This window comes from Cornus florida, unplaced genomic scaffold (genome assembly GCF_030987335.1).
Source record: "Cornus florida cultivar Cherokee Brave unplaced genomic scaffold, ASM3098733v1 CherokeeBrave_3.0.0_Hap2_Chr03, whole genome shotgun sequence".
NCBI classification, from domain to species: domain Eukaryota; kingdom Viridiplantae; phylum Streptophyta; class Magnoliopsida; order Cornales; family Cornaceae; genus Cornus; species Cornus florida.
Window position 1 is genome coordinate 93531736 of NW_026775573.1, and position 17451 is coordinate 93549186.

General features: G+C 31.3%; 1 pseudogene; it reads right to left on the reverse strand.

Moving 5' to 3' along the window:
* Nucleotides 1–9631: 9631 nt before the first annotated feature.
* Nucleotides 9632–9774, reverse strand: LOC132301811 (U2 spliceosomal RNA; annotated as a pseudogene).
* Nucleotides 9775–17451: the final 7677 nt, after the last annotated feature.

Below are 17451 nucleotides of genomic sequence, written 5' to 3' on the forward strand. Positions count from 1 at the left end.
ACGAGGCGTTGCTAAATGGATTAAAGTTGGCCAAGGAGCTACAGATTAACAGTTTGACAGTGTATAGTGACTCGCAGCTGATTGTTCGGCAGATAAATGGTGAGTACGCGACCAAGGATGACATGATGGGGGCATATCGTTCTGCCGTTCTGCATAGAGCCAAGTACTTTGCAAAGATTGAATTCATACAGCTGCCGAGGGAACAGAATGCAGATGCAGACCGTTTGGCATGCAGTGCTTCGTGTTGCGGTGAAACATTGGCGAGGGTGATTCCAGTAGGGATAGTGACCCAGCCGTCTATTTTCGAAGAACCGTTGGACTCTGCCCCTTGGCAAGTCAACGTCATACCGTATGAACCGAGTTGGATTGATCCAATCATTGCCTATATTCGAGATGGCGTTCTGCCTATGCAAAGGGATGAAGCTAGGAGACTCAAAAAGAATGCTGCCAAGTACGCCATCGTGCGGAACCAGCTGTATAGAAGGTCCTATTCTGGCCCATACTTGAAATGTGTCACCCCCGCGGAGTCGCAGCAGGTATTGCGAGCTATTCATGAGGGTGTGTATGGCAATCACTCTGGCGGGCGATCGTTAGCGCATAAAGCAATGACACAAGGGTATTTCTGGCCAAACATGTCAAGAGATGCGGAGGAGTTCTCTCGAAGGTGTGATAAATGCCAACGATATGGACCATTGATCCACCAACCACCTGAGGAATTGCACGTAATGGCCTCCCCGTGGCCTTTCGTGCAATGGGGGATGGATGTGGTCGGTCCTCTGCCAACTGCAAGAGCTCAGAATAAGTATGTGTTACTGGCCACGGATTACTTCACTAAATGGGTGGAGGCAGAACCGTATCCTAACGTGACTCAGACTCAGGTGAGACGATTTATTTGGAACAACATTATCTGCCGTTTCGGTGTTCCCAGATCGATAGTCATGGACAATGGCACAAACCTCGACAGCAGGCAAGTAAGAAAGCTGTTGGAAGAGTATGGAATCAACCAGAAGTTGGCTGCAGTAAGTCACCCTCAGGCCAACGGACAAGCAGAAATCACAAACAGAACCATTTTCGCCTGCATTAAGAAGAAGCTGGAAGATCATAAGGGGAAGTGGTTAGATGAACTCCCGAACGTTCTATGGGCTTACAGAACCACCCCAAGGCGGCCGACTGGGGAGAGCCCGTTCGCAATGGCGTATGGTACCGAAGCAGTTATACCGGTTGAGCATTTAGTCCCCACTATCAGAAGCTTAGCATGGAGTCGAGATCAGAACGACAAGATGTTAAGATTGAACCTCGACATGATAGACGAAAGGAGGGACGCAGCGGCTATAAGGCTAGCATCGTATCAGCAAGTGCTGGCGAATAGTCACAACAAGAGAGTAAAACACAGGGATTTTGCCCCGGGCGATCTGGTTCTGAAAAGAAAAGTGGGGATGGTCAAAAAAATGATGCCACCCTGGGAAGGCCCATACAGAATTGCAGAAGTCATTGGCAAGGGGGCATATACGTTGGAAACCATGGCGGGAAGGTTGGTCAGCAAGCCCTGGAACGCCACGTCTCTGAAAAGGGTTGGAGGGATAGCATAGTGGGCATTAGTGGGGCTTGGTCTTCGCCGGCTGCAGAGGGTTACCCAATCCCGAGCGCCTTTGGTGTCTGCTCTGTCTCCTCCTATAAAAAATTCAAATCCCATAAACATGACTGCCACTGTGAAACATGCGTTCCTCGTTTTTGCACTTACTTATGCCGCTCCTTGGGAATACCTTGTGATGACTTGAGCTATAGTGTTTGCAGGGATAGGAGTAACTACTTGAAGAGATACGTTCTGAACGATATTCCTTCCTGCTCAGATCTCCTCACTTCAGACAACCTCTTAGCGCTCTCATCACTCGGCTACAACATGAGCAGACTTCAGATTCCCTCTTTTGGCAGGAGGAAAAATACTCCCCCAGCCACTCCTGCTGCTGGGGCGACCTCCTCTCCAGCGTCAGCTTCTTCTTCAGCCACCATATCTGACACTGTCCCGAGCGCAGTGGCTACTAACCCTGTTGCCAGCGCCCCTGCTGCCAACCAGAACGCGCCCTCCCCAGCTACCATAGCTCCTGCTGCTGCGGGGGGCGGTCGGGACAAAGAACGAGGCAAAAGGCCTCATCCTGACAGTGAAATCGATCCTGAGGAGGAGCCTCTCATTAGAAGGACCCGGGTCTCTGGGCCGGGTACTCTCTTGCACCGAGCGATCAGAGCTCCTTCTCCCTCTGGGCCTCCTCCTCAGGTTCCTGCATTCGTTAGTCTGATGTCCGAAATCAGAATGAAAAGCACAATGTTTAGTTTGATCCCTCTGTTCGAGGGGTTGTCTAATTGGCAGTGGTGGATGAAACTTGTCTTTGTTCTCCTGATACAGCCTCGCCAGAGTGACCTTCAGCGGAGTAATCAACTCTTCCTCCCTGGACCTTTTTTCGACCTTCCAGGTGGTCTGACGCTGCGGCTGAGCCTGCTTCTGCCTGATCTTTGCCTTGGACTTTTCCTCGGTTGACACAAGCGACGTTGTCCGAGCATTAGCTGCCTCCTCTTCTTCTAGGCGCACAAAGCCATCGGCTCTCTCATTGAGTTCATCCATGGTAGCCGGCGTGTTCACTACCAGACTGGTGTGAAATGGAGTTCCGCGTGTCATGGCTAACTTGAAGGCTTGAACTGCCGTAGAAGGGTGGCATTCGATCACCATACTCTTAGTGAGATTAAACCTGGTAAGAAAGGCCTGGAGACGTTCATCCTTGTGCTGCCGCATCGTGAATAGGCTCGAGATGTCCTTCGGCGGGCGTTTGTTCCCATAGTACTGGCTTATGAACCGATCGCACAGGTCTCTGAAACTGCCAATGGAGCTCCTAGGCAAGTTTTTGAACCAGCTGAGCGCCGGTCCGGCCAGGCTTGTAGGGAAACATTTGCACATTAAAGAGTCGTTTTCCGTATTCAGGGCCATTTTCAACTGGATATGATACACATGATCGATCGGATCGGTTGTTCCGTCAAACAGAATAAAGACTGGCATAGCAAACTTCCTTGGATGCGGCGCATTCAAGATCTCGTCGGTGAATGGTGAATCCACCGTCCGAGCTGCGGATCGAAGAGCTTCATTCTCTCTCTGGAGTCCAGCGGTAGCTCTGTGAGTTACGGTTCTGCCTTCCGAATCGTGATGAGTGACAGTAACCATGGAGGGCCGGTAAGACGGATCGAACGACCGTTCCTCTATGAACTCTCTTTGCCAAGGCGACGTTACTCGACGGCGATCAACCTCCATCACTTCCTCTCGGTCAAACCTTTCCCGCTGCGGATCAACGTGAGTCGATCCTTCGTGATCTTCAACTCGACGAACATTTGGCGGCAAATTGTCCATCATCCTTTCATCACGGTGGTGAGCTGACTGATTGTTCTCGTCCTGATCGCCTTGATGCGCGATATTAGATGGAACACCTCCTTCTCCGACCGGAAGTGGATGCGAAACCGCAGGTATTTGCCGATGCTGCAGTCCAGCTTTCAATTCTGCATTTTCTTTTCTGAGAGCTTCAATCAAGTTCACCAACTCTTCAAGCTTTGTTTGCTGGACAGCCTCCATCGGATTGGAGCTTTCACCTATCATTATTCCCGAACGGAGTAAAGGCATTAATCTCAAGTTCGCGAGTAGATCTGAGCTTCGTGAGTAGGAATTTTTAGATCTGGCTTCTAATTCTCCGAATTATGCTCACTGTTTACGAGATCTGAATTGTCTGAACTCTAAATCCGTCAGATCTTGCCACAATCGAACAACTCGTAGATCTGAAGTCACTCCAAAGCTTCAAGAATTGTAATTCCTCCAGAGCAGGTCACAATCGCTCAGCTCTGGATTCAAATCCCAAAGATCGAGTCTCGATCAACCGAATTGGTTTGAATCCATTCGATATTCCTCATTGATCAACCAAACTTCCATGCGTTTCCCACAGACGGCACCAATTGAAGATGCAAGAAATTCCTGCTCCTCTTTCTCTCTCTAGAATTCTTACACCTCAACCCCAAAAAGATCCCCCTCCATCTCATTCCATCTCCTATTTATAGATATTTACAAGATATTTACAAGATATTTACAAGATATTTTCTAATTGCTGGATCTGGGCCTATTCCTTCGTAAGCCTTGGTCACCTTTGATGGGCTTACTCTCGTTCGGCCCATATGGCAGTGTCCTTCTATGGGCTGGCCCAGCTGTACGGACTGAATGCTATGTTTGCGAGTCGGATCTGGCCCATGTCATCCGGGGCCTCCTCAATGTGATAGAGTTTCATAGAAATTATTTTATTTTGTTTAAATATATTCTTGTCTAATAATATTTTATTTTATTAAAAAACTCATAATAAATAGATAATGTGATAGAGTTTTATAGAAAATAACATAGCTAATTTGTGGTAGATTTTATAGAAATTTTTTATTTTCTTTAAATATATTCTTGTTTAATTATATTTTCTTTTATTAAAAAAACTCATAATAAATAGATAAATAGGAAATATGTGTTAAAGTTTTATAGAAAATATTTTAAAAACTCTTTTTATATGAATTAATAAATATTTTTATATATTAATAATTATTGTCTAATTAGATTACATTTTATTATAAAAAAAAAAAACTCATAATAAAAGGTAATTTTTGGTAGGGTGTTAGAAACATTATTTTATTTTTTATATCAATTAAAAAATATTTTTTATATTAATAATACTTGTCTAATTAGATTTTCTTTTAGTAAAAAACTCAAAAAAAAAAAGAAAAAAAAAACAGATTCTTTTTTTATCAATTAATAAATATTTTATTGTGATTGATTTTATTAAGTAATTTTTAGAATTTTATAGAAACTATTTTTATAAAAACATTTTTATGTAAATTAAAAAATATTTTATTACGATTGATTTTATTAGGTAATTTTTAAAGTTTTATAGAAACTATTTTTATATTAATTAATATATTTTTTATATAAATAAATAAATATTGAAATACTAAAATACTAAAACTCACAATAAAAGCTAATTTCTTATATGTGATAGAGTTTTAAAGAAATTAAAATAGTTAATTTGTGTTAGAATTTTATAGAAACTCTTTAAAAATATTTTTGTCCAATGTGATAGATTTTTATTGAAAATAAAATAGGTAATTTGCGGTAGATTATTAAATAAATTATTTATTTTCATTAAATATATATATCCTTATCTAATTAGATTTTCATTTATTAAAAAACTCACAATGAAAGGTAATTTGTGGCAAAGTTTTAAAAAAAATTATTTTATTTCTTATATCTATTATTAAATATTTTTATATTAGTAATTCTTGTCCAGTTATATTTTCTTTTATTAAAAAACTCATAATAAATGGATAAATAGGTAATTTGTGTTAGAGTTTTATATAAACTCTTTTAAAAAAATTATTTTATTTTCTTTAAATATATCCTTGTCTAATTAGATTTCCTTTTAGTAAAAAACTCATAATAAATAGATAAATATATGTTATATGTGATTGAGTTTTAAAGAAAATAGAATAGATAATTTGTAGTAGAATTTTATAGGAATTATTTTATTTTCTTTAAAAATATTCAAAATAAATAGATAAATATAGGTTATATGTGATAGAATTTTATAGAAAATAATATAGCTTATTTGTGGTAGAGTTTTATAGAAATTATTATTTTTTGTTTAAATATATTCTTTTCTAATTAAATTTTTTTATTAAAAAAACTCATAATAAATAGATAATGTGATAGAGTATTATAGAAAATAAAACAGCTAATTTATGGTATATTTTATATAAATTTTTTATTTTTAAAATATATTTTTGTTTAAATATATTTTCTATTATTAAAATAACTCATAATAAATAGATAAATAAGTAATACGTGTTAGAGTTTTATTTTAAATCTTTTAAAAACTTTTTTTATATGAATTAATAAATATTTTTATATATTAATAATTCTTCTCTAATTAGATTACCTTTTATTAAAAAAAAAAAAAAACTCATAATAAATAAATAAATAGGTAATTTGTGTTCGAGTTTTATAAAAACTCTTTTAAAACCTCTTTTTATATCAATTACTAAATAATTTTTTATATTAATAATACTTTTCTAATTAGATTTCCTTTTATTAAAAAAAACTCATAATAAATAGATAAATAGGTAATCTGTGTTAGTGTTTTATAGAAACTTTTTAAATATATCTTTATCTAGTGTGATAGTGTTTTATTAAAAATAAAACAGGTAATTTGTGATAAATTTTTATATAAATTATTTTATTTTCTTTAAATATATTCTTGTTTAATTAGATTTCATTTTATTTGAAAACTCGTTATAAAATATTTTTTATATTAATAATTATTGTCTAATTAGATTTTATTTTATTAAAAAATTCATAATAATAAATAGATAAATAGGTTTATTTGAATATTTTTAGGTAAATTTTAGAGTTTTATAGAGTAATTTTTTTATTTTTTATTTTATAAAATCTCCATAAAAAATAACTATTCTTTTTATATCAATTAATAAATATTTTATTAGGAAGATTTTAGAGTTTTATAGAGTTTTTTTTTATTTTATAAAAACTCTTTTCATATCAATTAATAAAAAATAACTATTCTTTTTATATCAATTAATAATTATTTTATTAGATAGATTTTAGAGTTTTATAGAGTTTTTTCTTTTATTAAAAAAAAATACTAAAACTCTTTCGCAGAACTTCTGTATTTTACTTTGTAATTCTGAATTTCTTTACCCCTTCCTTCTTCCTCCGTGCCTCTATTTATAGGTTTTTTAGGTTAATAGGATGATAACATGTGTTCTCTCCTGATAATGATTTAATCATAATTAGGCTGGTCCAGTTATATTTTGATAATTATCCAGATTTTTTTTTTAGTGTTCTATAGAGACTATTTTTATAAAAACTATTTGTATATCAATTAATAAATATATTTTTATATAAATATAAAAATTATTTTATTTTCTTTAAATATATCCTTATCTAATTTGATTTCATTTTATTAAAAAACTCATAATACATAGATAAATACACGTTATATGTGATACGGTTTTAAAGAAAATAAAATAGATAATTTGTGATAGAATTTTATAGAAATTATTTTATTTTCTTTAAAAATATCCATAATAAATAGATAAATACATGTTGTATGTGATAGAGTTTTATAGAAAATAAAATTGCTAATTTGTTGTAGAGTTTTATAGAAATTATTTTATTTTGTTTAAATATATTCTCTCCAATTAGATTTTATTTTATTAAAAAATTCATAATAAATAAATAATGTGATAGATTTTTATAGAAAATAAAACAACTAATTTGTGGTAGATTTTATAGACATTTTTTATTTTCTTTAAATATATTTTTATTTAATTATATATTCATTTATTAAAAAACTCATAATAAATATATAAATAGGTCATATGTGTTAGAGTTTTATAGACAATATTTTTAAAACTCTTTTTATATGAATTAATAAATTTTTTTATATATTTATAATTATAGTCTAATTAGATTACCTTTTATTAAAAAAGCTCATAATAAAAGGTAATTTGTAGTAGAGTTTTAGAAAAATTATTTTATTTTTTATATCAATTAAAAAATATTTTTCTATTAATAGTTCTTGTCTAATTAGATTTTCTTGTATTAAAAACTCATAATAAATAAATAGATAATTTGTGTTAGAGTTTAATAGAAACTCTTTTAAAAACTTTTTTCATATCAATTAATAAATATTTTTTATATTAATAATTCTTGTCTAATTAGATTTCCTTTTATTAAAAAACTCATAATAAATAGGTAATTTGTGTTAGAGTTTTATAGAAACTCTTTCAAAACCTCTTTTTATATCAGTTAAAAAATAATTTTTTATATTAATAATACTTGTCTAATTAGATTTCCTTTTATTAAAAAACTCATTAAAATATATTTTGAGATTTTCGATTAGAAAAACATGAGATAAAAATTTTTAATTTGTAATTTTTTTATTTTTTCAAAAAATAAATTTTAGAATTGCTTGTTACTTCGTTTCCCTTATTTGAAGGCAATATAAAGATCCACAATTTCTTATGTGAGTCTCTTGCCACTTGTTCGAATTGGCTTTGACCCAATTGAATACGTCTCTATACTCTATACTTTTTATATATTTTGTTAATTTGAATTAATTTGAATTTTATTAGGTAATTTTGAGTTTATAGAATTTATATCATCAGTTAATAAATAAATACTAAAACTCTTTGCACAAAGGCCGAGAAAGGAGTACTACACCTTATCTTAACCAAAAGACCAAGAAAGGTTAGCCAAAAGGCCGACCCAAAAAAATTTAGTACTACACTTGATTTTAGCCAACAAGCCGAGAAAGTGTGATTATTATTTCTTTAACTCTATAGTTTTATAAGAGGCTTTCATGTAATTCTTTTTACTTAAAACCAATGTGGGACTTTGTAATTTGAATTAAACTCTTTTTATAATTAAAAAATATTTTTTCTATTAATAGTTCTTGTCTAATTAGATTTTCTTATATTAAAAAACTCATAATAAATATATAAATAAATAGGCAATTTGTGTTAGAGTTTAATAGAAAATCTTTTAAAAACTCTTTTTATATCAATTAATAAATATTTTTTATATTAATAATTCTTGTCTAATTAGATTTCCTTTATTAAAAAAACTCATAATAAATTGATAAATAGGTAATTTGTGTTAGAGTTTTATAGAAACTCATTTAAAACCTCTTTTTATATCAATTAATAAATTATTTTTTATATTAATAATACTTGTCTAATTAGATTTCCTTTTATTAAAAAAACTCATTAAAATATATTTTGAGATTTTCGATTAGAAAAGCATGAGATAAAAATTTTGAATTTGGAATTTTTTTATTTTTTTTAAAAATAAATTTTAGAGTTGCTTGTTACTTCGTTTCCCTTATTTGAAGGCAGTATAAAGATCCACAATTTCTTATGTGAATTATTTTTATATCTATTAATAAATATTTTTTATATTAATAATTCTTGTCTAATTAGATTTCCTTTTATTAAAAAACTCATAATAAATAGATAAATAGGTAATTTGTGTTAGAGTTTTATAGAAACTCTTTTAAAATCTCTTTTTATATCAATTAATAAATAATTTTTTATATTAATAATACTTGTCTAATTAGATTTCCTTTTATTAAAAAACTCATTTAAATATATTTTGAGATTTTCGATTAGAAAAGCATGAGATAAAAATTTTGAATTTGGATTTTTTTTTTTTTTAAAAAAAAAAAATTTTTAGAATTGCTTGTTACTTCGCTTCCCTTATTTGAAGGCAGTATAAAGATCCACAATTTCTTATGTGAGTCTCTTGCCACTTGCTCGAATTTGCTTTGACCCAATTGAATATGTCTCTCTACTCTATACTCTTTTTATATTTTGTTAATTTGAATTAATTTGAATTTTATAAGATAATTTTGAATTTTATAGAATTTATATAGTGGGATATAATAATTAATGAGAGTTCTTTATTGTGAATTAAACTATTTTTATATTTTGTTAATTTAAATTTTATTAGGTAATTTTGAGTTTTATAGAATTTATATCATCAATTAATAAATAAATATTGAAACTATTTGCACAAAGGCTGAGAAAGTAGCACTACACTTGATCTTAGTCAAAAAAGACTAAGAAAGGTTAACCAAAAAGCTGACCCAAAAAAATTTAGTATTACACTTGATCTTAGCCAAAAGGCCGAGAAGGTGTGATTATTATTTCTTTAGCTTTATTGTTTTATAAAATGTTTTCATGTAATCTTTTTTACTTAAAACCAATGTGGAACTTTGTAATTTGAATTAAACTCTTTTTATATTTTGTTAATTTGAATTAATTTTAATTTTAGTAGGTAATTTTGAGTTTTATAGAATTTATATCAATTAATAAATAATTACTGAATTACTGAAACACTTTGCACATTTAATAATAGTACAAATTTAGAGTTTTTTTATATATTCTATAAAAGACACTAAAAATAATACATCAAATTATATCGTTACACAATGAGTCAAAACAACGAATAATTCGTCAAATGGCACTAGTATCCGGATGACCAATATTATTTAAGCAAAACAATTTAATTGTTTTTTTTTACACTAAACAAAACAAATTAATTCAATAAAATTAAGAAAGAAAAAATAACAATAATAAAATAAGAATAAAAGCATATTGGGCACTGTCCTATAATTGTATGACTTCCATACATGATACAACTTACAAGGTCCTGAGGTTGAAGAAATCTTGAGAGGGCCTTGGGCAAACTTTAAATGTGAAGCCCTTGAATCAATTCTATTTTTTAAAATTTTTTCTTCATGCCCAGATTCAAATTTTCTTCTAGACATAATTGTCAAAAAAAAATAAAAAAAATAGAAGTTATATAATAAAAAAATATTTGTTTTGCTGAAATAAAATATATATTACCTCAATGCAATACAATGAACTAATCTAGGTTGCTAAAATAAAATATAGATATTACCTCAATGCAATGATTTGTTTTTCTAATTGATTTGTCCTTAAGTCTTTAAGTGAAGGATTGCTGGATTGGAACACCGGTATTACAACAAATTCATTCGTCAAACAATAATTCTATAAGAACTTCCAACTTTATGCATTCTAATCTATGAAAATCTGAGACAAAAAAATGAGGAGCCAAGAACTAAGGGTTCTCTGTATTTTTGTTCGAAAAGTAGGAATTTGTAGCTAGTGTGATGATCATATGTATAAAATATATACAAAATATAAGAGAGATTTGACTACTCAAAGGGCAGAAAACATATAAATAATTTTTTTAATCATCCAAGAGGAAACAAAAATACAAGGTTGTGTGACTACTTTAAAGAAAAAGGTATATAGAGAAAAGAAACAACAAAAGGCATAAGATAATGATCATATCATTCATATTAAATTTTGTCAGGGCATAAGAATGGTTAATATTTGAGGTTTTTTCAAGTTTTAAGTCAATTACTTTATATTTGTTTCTCAACAAATTTGGAGCATGTTCTTCAATTTTTTTTTTTTTTTTTTTTTTTCTTTTGTTACTTTATGATTTGTTTGTTTTTGTATGGCTATTTTTGACAGCATTTGTAGATGCCGTATGTAGGGCTGTAACTTGGGCGGGCTAACCCAGCCCAACCCAGAAATTTTGAAATTGGGGCTTACATTCACAAATCGGATTCATATTCGGGTTGGGTTTTGTCAAAACCCAGACATATTCGGGTTTGGCTCAGGCTCAACCCAAACCTAACCCAAAATCCAAAATAAAAAAAAATAAAAAAAAAAAAATTATTTTCCCTCCTTTCTCTCTCCTCTCTCTCTTCTTTCTCTCTCTGTCGATTTTTTTTTTCTCCTTTCTCTCTCCTCTCTCTTCTTTCTCTTTCTCTCTCTGCCGCCGTCCATGCACTTCTCTGCAATTCTAAAACGAACAACGAAGCTTGAGAGTTGAGAAGGGGACATGCTTGAGAGTTGAGAGACAACGGCTGAAGCTTGCGAACAACAAACCCGAACTGGAACAGCGGGCGATGGAAACTGAAAGAAATGGGTTTTGATTTTTTGAATCTTTAAAAACAAAAGAGTTGGACAATCAACAAAGTAATAGGTTTTGATTTTGATTTTTTGAACAATCTGATTTAGTTTGAACCAGAGTGTACCCAAAAAAAGAAATGGGTTTTGATTTTTCGAACAATCTGAAATGACATGCCGATATAGGTTTTGATATAGGTAATAGGTTTTGAACTTTTGATTCTTGCAGACAGATAGATAAACTGAAATATATAGGTTTTGAACTTCTGATTCTTGTTGATTTTGTAGTTTGCAGTTGCACAGAGAGAGAGAGAGAGGGCACTTCCTATTCTTTTGGATCCTTCATAGCTCGGAACAAGGTAGCAGCGGTCGGAAGGAAGGCCCTGCTTGATTGAATCAGTCAGAGTTCGCAACATGGTAGGCGCTAGGAAGAAAAACTACTCATCTTGTAAGCCAAAAACAACGAGTTGTTTATGGCAATTTCAGAGTCGAGAACGAGAAGAGAGGAAGGCGATTGGGGATGCTGAATGATTTGTCCTAAAAATATATATATATATATATATTTTTTTAATAATAATATTGTAACACCCCCACATTTTCCACGCATAAGTTGATCAGGCTTATACACGAAAAACGAGGGATATCAAAAACAATTGGCAATATACAAGCATGGAATACAAAATGATGGAAATAAAAGAATTTAGACAGGAAAGGAACATTAAATAATACAACATCCATCCATCCTTTATTTCATACAGTACTTCATTACAACTTGGAAATCCTACGTCAGGGATCCCTAAATATAACCCTGAGAGTTCAACGTCAAAAGTAATTAAAAACTGAAACTGAAGTATTACATAAAACTTCTACCCTGCACTGGATCGTAAGAGTAGATGAGTTCGGATGATGGTCCCACACTGCTAACCTCAGCCTTGAAACGGATACTGACCGTATCCTGAAATAACAACAATGGTGGGTCAACCCCACGAGCAAGTCCTCTCTACTATGACCCAAATCAGAGAATCAAATAAATTAATCATTATGAATCGGATGAGTACTATATCTGTATACATCCTACGGGAACTATCCAATGTATAACATGACCTCAACCAGAATAGACGGTGATCACTTAGACTCACACTAGGTGGTTAAGTGTCGCCTTTCCCTACCCGGGAAATCAGCTATTATACATGGTGCACGGTACTGACAACACAGACTATAACGAACTACACAGTGATAACACCTCGCAAAGTACTGATGAATATACTGAGCATATAAATTAGGCAACACATGCCAACAATATTAAGAAATATACCGAGTATGTCAATTAGGCAACACATGCCAATACTATTAATAAATATACCGAGTATGTCAATTAGGCAACACATGCCAATAATATTAAACCACATACCCCGACAGCCACACATCTGTCTATCGCAACGAATGCATAAGGTATAAATGAGTCTAAACTTATTAGTCAGCTCACATGGTTCTATATGGCAACACATCCATATAATATAAATGCGACATAATAAACAGTCCATTTATTCCCTGAAATGCACACAGTATAATAATCATGGTTTATATACGATTAACAGTATAAATATTCCATAATATATAATGGGTTATTTATATGAAGAAAACCAAGCACTAATTAATTTAACATTAATGGTTATTACAGTTTAATAAAATAATACCATTAATAGTCGTTAAATCAATTACATATGTTTACTAGCGATTCGCACTTTAACTGATACAATTAATATTTAGAAATATTAATCGGACAATTATAATAATTAACGAGAAATAAAATAATAATATAATGTCCCGTTAATTCCAAAAATGCCAACCCGAGGCCCCAAAATGTATAGTGAAGGTCCAGGTAATGACAAAACAGTCCCTAGGGGTATTCTGGACTTTTCCAGCAGCCGCAGAGGCCCTTCACGCGCCCCCACGCGCCTCCCAGAGCTCCCCACACGCGCCGCCAAGCTTTCCCACTCTCCCACGTGCCTCCACACGCGTCTGGCGTCAGCCACGCGCGCACACGCGCTCCCACGCGCGTCTGGAGAGTCCCACGCGCGCGCACGCGCTCCCACGCGCGCGTTGATGGCTTCCTGCTGACGTGGCGTCCTCCGGTTGGATGGCTGCATCAGCTTTCCTACATGCGCGCCACACCGGATCAATCCATCTACATCTCCTCCATCCAACGTTCACGGATCCGGGTGTACCGCGGTAACATGGACCGCGGTGCACCGGATCAATCGCTGCTATTTAATGGTCCAGATGCGCGCGCATACCCTCCTATGGTGCGCCGCATCACACCGGATCACTCCGGTCGTCTCCCCCATCGCCGGCGACCGGAAAACTCGCCGGAAGGTCGCCGGAAATTGCAGAAAATGCCCGGAAAAATCTAGAAAATTCTAGAAAAATCCCTAAAGTCTTATTTAATTATTTTTAGCCATTATTAATTTCATAGGACATTAAATAAATATATACCATCCTATATAATTAAAATTCCATTAATTTAATAAAATAAAATTAATAATTTATTAACCTCCAAACCTTGGCTCTATGCATAAAAATAAGCTAAACAATTAATTTATTAATTCAAAGGGGAAAAGTAGATAATAACTTGCCTTTTTGGATTTAAAATAAATCCGCCGGTCTGTGCGTAGTCGGGTAAAATCGCCTACACCGGTCCAAGCTTCTTTCTCTTTCTCTTTTCCTTTCACTCTTATAAAATAGCTCACTAGAATGTTTAAGCTTTCTAACTTAAGTAAGTTGCCTTTAGAGTAAGTTGGCTACTAATATATATATACAAACTTATATAATATATATAATACAAATATCTAATTTATAATAACTTCTCACCCATTTCTCATACTCCTACCTATATGGCTTTAAGACAATGCTATCTTTAATCAAGATATTTGATCCACCATTCTACCATAGTAAATGAAATTCTATCCTAGTATTTAATTTTTCATCATTACCTTGATTTAATACTAATATTATTATTACTAATATTATTATTAATAAAACTTTTATAATTATTATTATTTATATTATTAATTATTTATATTATTATTTATTATTATTATTATTATTAAACTAATATAATTATTATTATTACAAAATACTACATTATATCATCGTAATACTATATAACACAAATATAATACTTTACTTAACTAATAATGATTAATATAAGCATAACCAACAAATAAAATTATTAATAAGAATACATGCATAATTACATGAACAAATTTACTTATTTTAACATACACAATTAATTTACATGCACAATTAAATGAACTTAATATAATAATGTAGTATGCACAAATAAATAAAATTAATTAACCTAACACAAAATTAATTTAAATACATTCTTTAAAATTACGGGGTATTACAAATATAATCAAATATATATAATATACATATATATATATATATATAAATTTTTTTAAAAAAAAGTATTAAAAAAAAAAACCTCAACCCGTCGACCCGACCCAACTCGTTTGAAAATATTCGGTCCAAGTTATGACCATAACCCATGTTAGGTACAATTCGGGTTGGTCCAACCCAACCCGATTCGGGTTGAGGCTGGGTTAGGGCTGGTCGGGGTTCGGCCAGCCCAACTTGCATCCCTACCCGTATGGCTATTCTTCTTATTGCCAGAATAAAATAAAGAGTAAATTACATTAAACCCCCTTTTTCTATCTTTGTTTTTTCCTAAATCTCTCTTTTCTATTTTTTTGTCAATAAACCTCCCTCAACTATTTCGAGGGGGGTGATTTAACTAACGGTTAGCTGAAAGGGAGCTGTTTGGACATTTAGTTTCTTATATATTTTTTAGACAAAAATGTCATTGTACCTATTTTAGTATATCCTACAAATCTAGCTTTTTTTCTTGAAATTTATATGCTATATACATATATATATATTTGAGAATTATATTGTGCATTCATTTATTTGGTTTTTGTTGATTTTCATTTTATATAGATTTATTAAAAGGACACCACGAGAAATAATGCCTAATTTTTTTTTCTTTTTTATATTAATATTTATGTCTACATGTTTTCTTCTTCATCTTCTTTTTATTATTATTATTATTATTATTTTATATATTTCAATATCATTTTTTCCTATAAAAAAATAAAAAATTCCTTCCATGTGACTAATGTGAACTTGTCAGACTAGTAAAATGTTAAAACAAAAAAAAAAATATAAGTTTTAATTCATGTGAATAATGTCGTTTAAATTATTTAATAAATAAAAAAACAAGAAATAAAGTAAACTTTCAAATAGGCTTTAATAGATATTTAAATCAATTTATATTTCAGTTTTTCTTCAACTAACTTTCGTTAGTTAAATAGTGTGAAATATATCTCATATCTCATAACAAGAAAGAGAGATTGAGAAATTTTTATTTTTATTTTTATTTTTTTTATTTTTTTAAGATACACTCACGGCCTCACACTCCTATGAAAGTACATTTTATTTACTTAAAACTTGTAGCGGTTTTGTATAACTAAAATACAGTAATTAGAGTAAAATAAACTCATGTTATTAGATAATAAAAATAATTTTATAATATTTATAATATTTTATTAAATATTAATTACATATATACTAAGTATCAATCCACAAACAGAAAGTGGTGTTGTTTTGTCTGTTTTTCGGCTTGGTCCCACTTGTACCTAAAACTGTGAACCCAGCTCTGGCAAGAGTTATCTCTACGGTTGTATTTTACTATGCACAATATCCACTGCATGTGAATTTTTGAAAAGAAATTATATGTGGACTCCTCATTTCATAGAGAATACTTGCATAAAATTGTTTAATTTAATAATTTTTTATTAATTATATTAAATACAAGTAAGTGAAGGATCCTATTTTTTTATTTGTTGTATAAATGACCAATTAAAAATAATAGGTTTAACAATTCAACGGTACAATAATCATTTTTCAATTCTTAAAGGTCAGGAGTTCAAATTCTCTTAGGACCATCTTCAAAGAATTAGTATAATAATTGACCTTTATTTGTAGGATAAACAATTGTATATGTCTTCCGGGAAAGGGGAAAAAAAAAAAAATTATATATGAACTATGAAGTGCTTTAAAATGTCTTTATTGTCTGACAAAAAATTAATATAATCAAATTGAGTAGAAGTAAAGTTTCAAAAATTATCGAGCTCGATGTCATTCTCTACAATTTGTAGAGCACATACACACAGTGAGAGAACTCTCATTTGTGTATAAATTGTAGAGTATTTTAGAGAGAAATAAACGATACTAGAATATTTTAAAGTTTATAAATATCGATGATATCCGTGAAGGCAAAAAAAAAAAAAAAAATTTGATATTCGTGAATAGTTTGAGAGGGAAGATGTTAATTACTAGTAATTTAATCCACGTCCATAAAAAAGGAGGATGGATATTATATATTGGGTGATGGTTTTATTTGTGTGAGAGGGAGAAGTTTCTAACAGTAACAAGCCACCTTTTGGTTAGATAATTAGAAATATGTTTCGATGTACAATCTTGTCTTAAAAAGAATGTCAATTTCGAGTCAACTTATATAAACTAATATTTGAGAATATATTATATGTATTTAATTAATTCATTTGAATATAGATGATTATGTTAAACAATTTTCCTTAATACTGTAAGCGCATAGAGGGCGGTGGGTGGGTACGACCAATCTAGAAAAATAGGTACAGTAGAGATTACGGTAATAAAAAAAGAAAATATACAAAAAAATTATTTTTTGATTAATTTTTTTAAATATTACTAATCTAAATTCATATATTAATATAACATAGGCTTTAGTTTTACAAAATCCCTAGTCATCTCGCTTAATATATT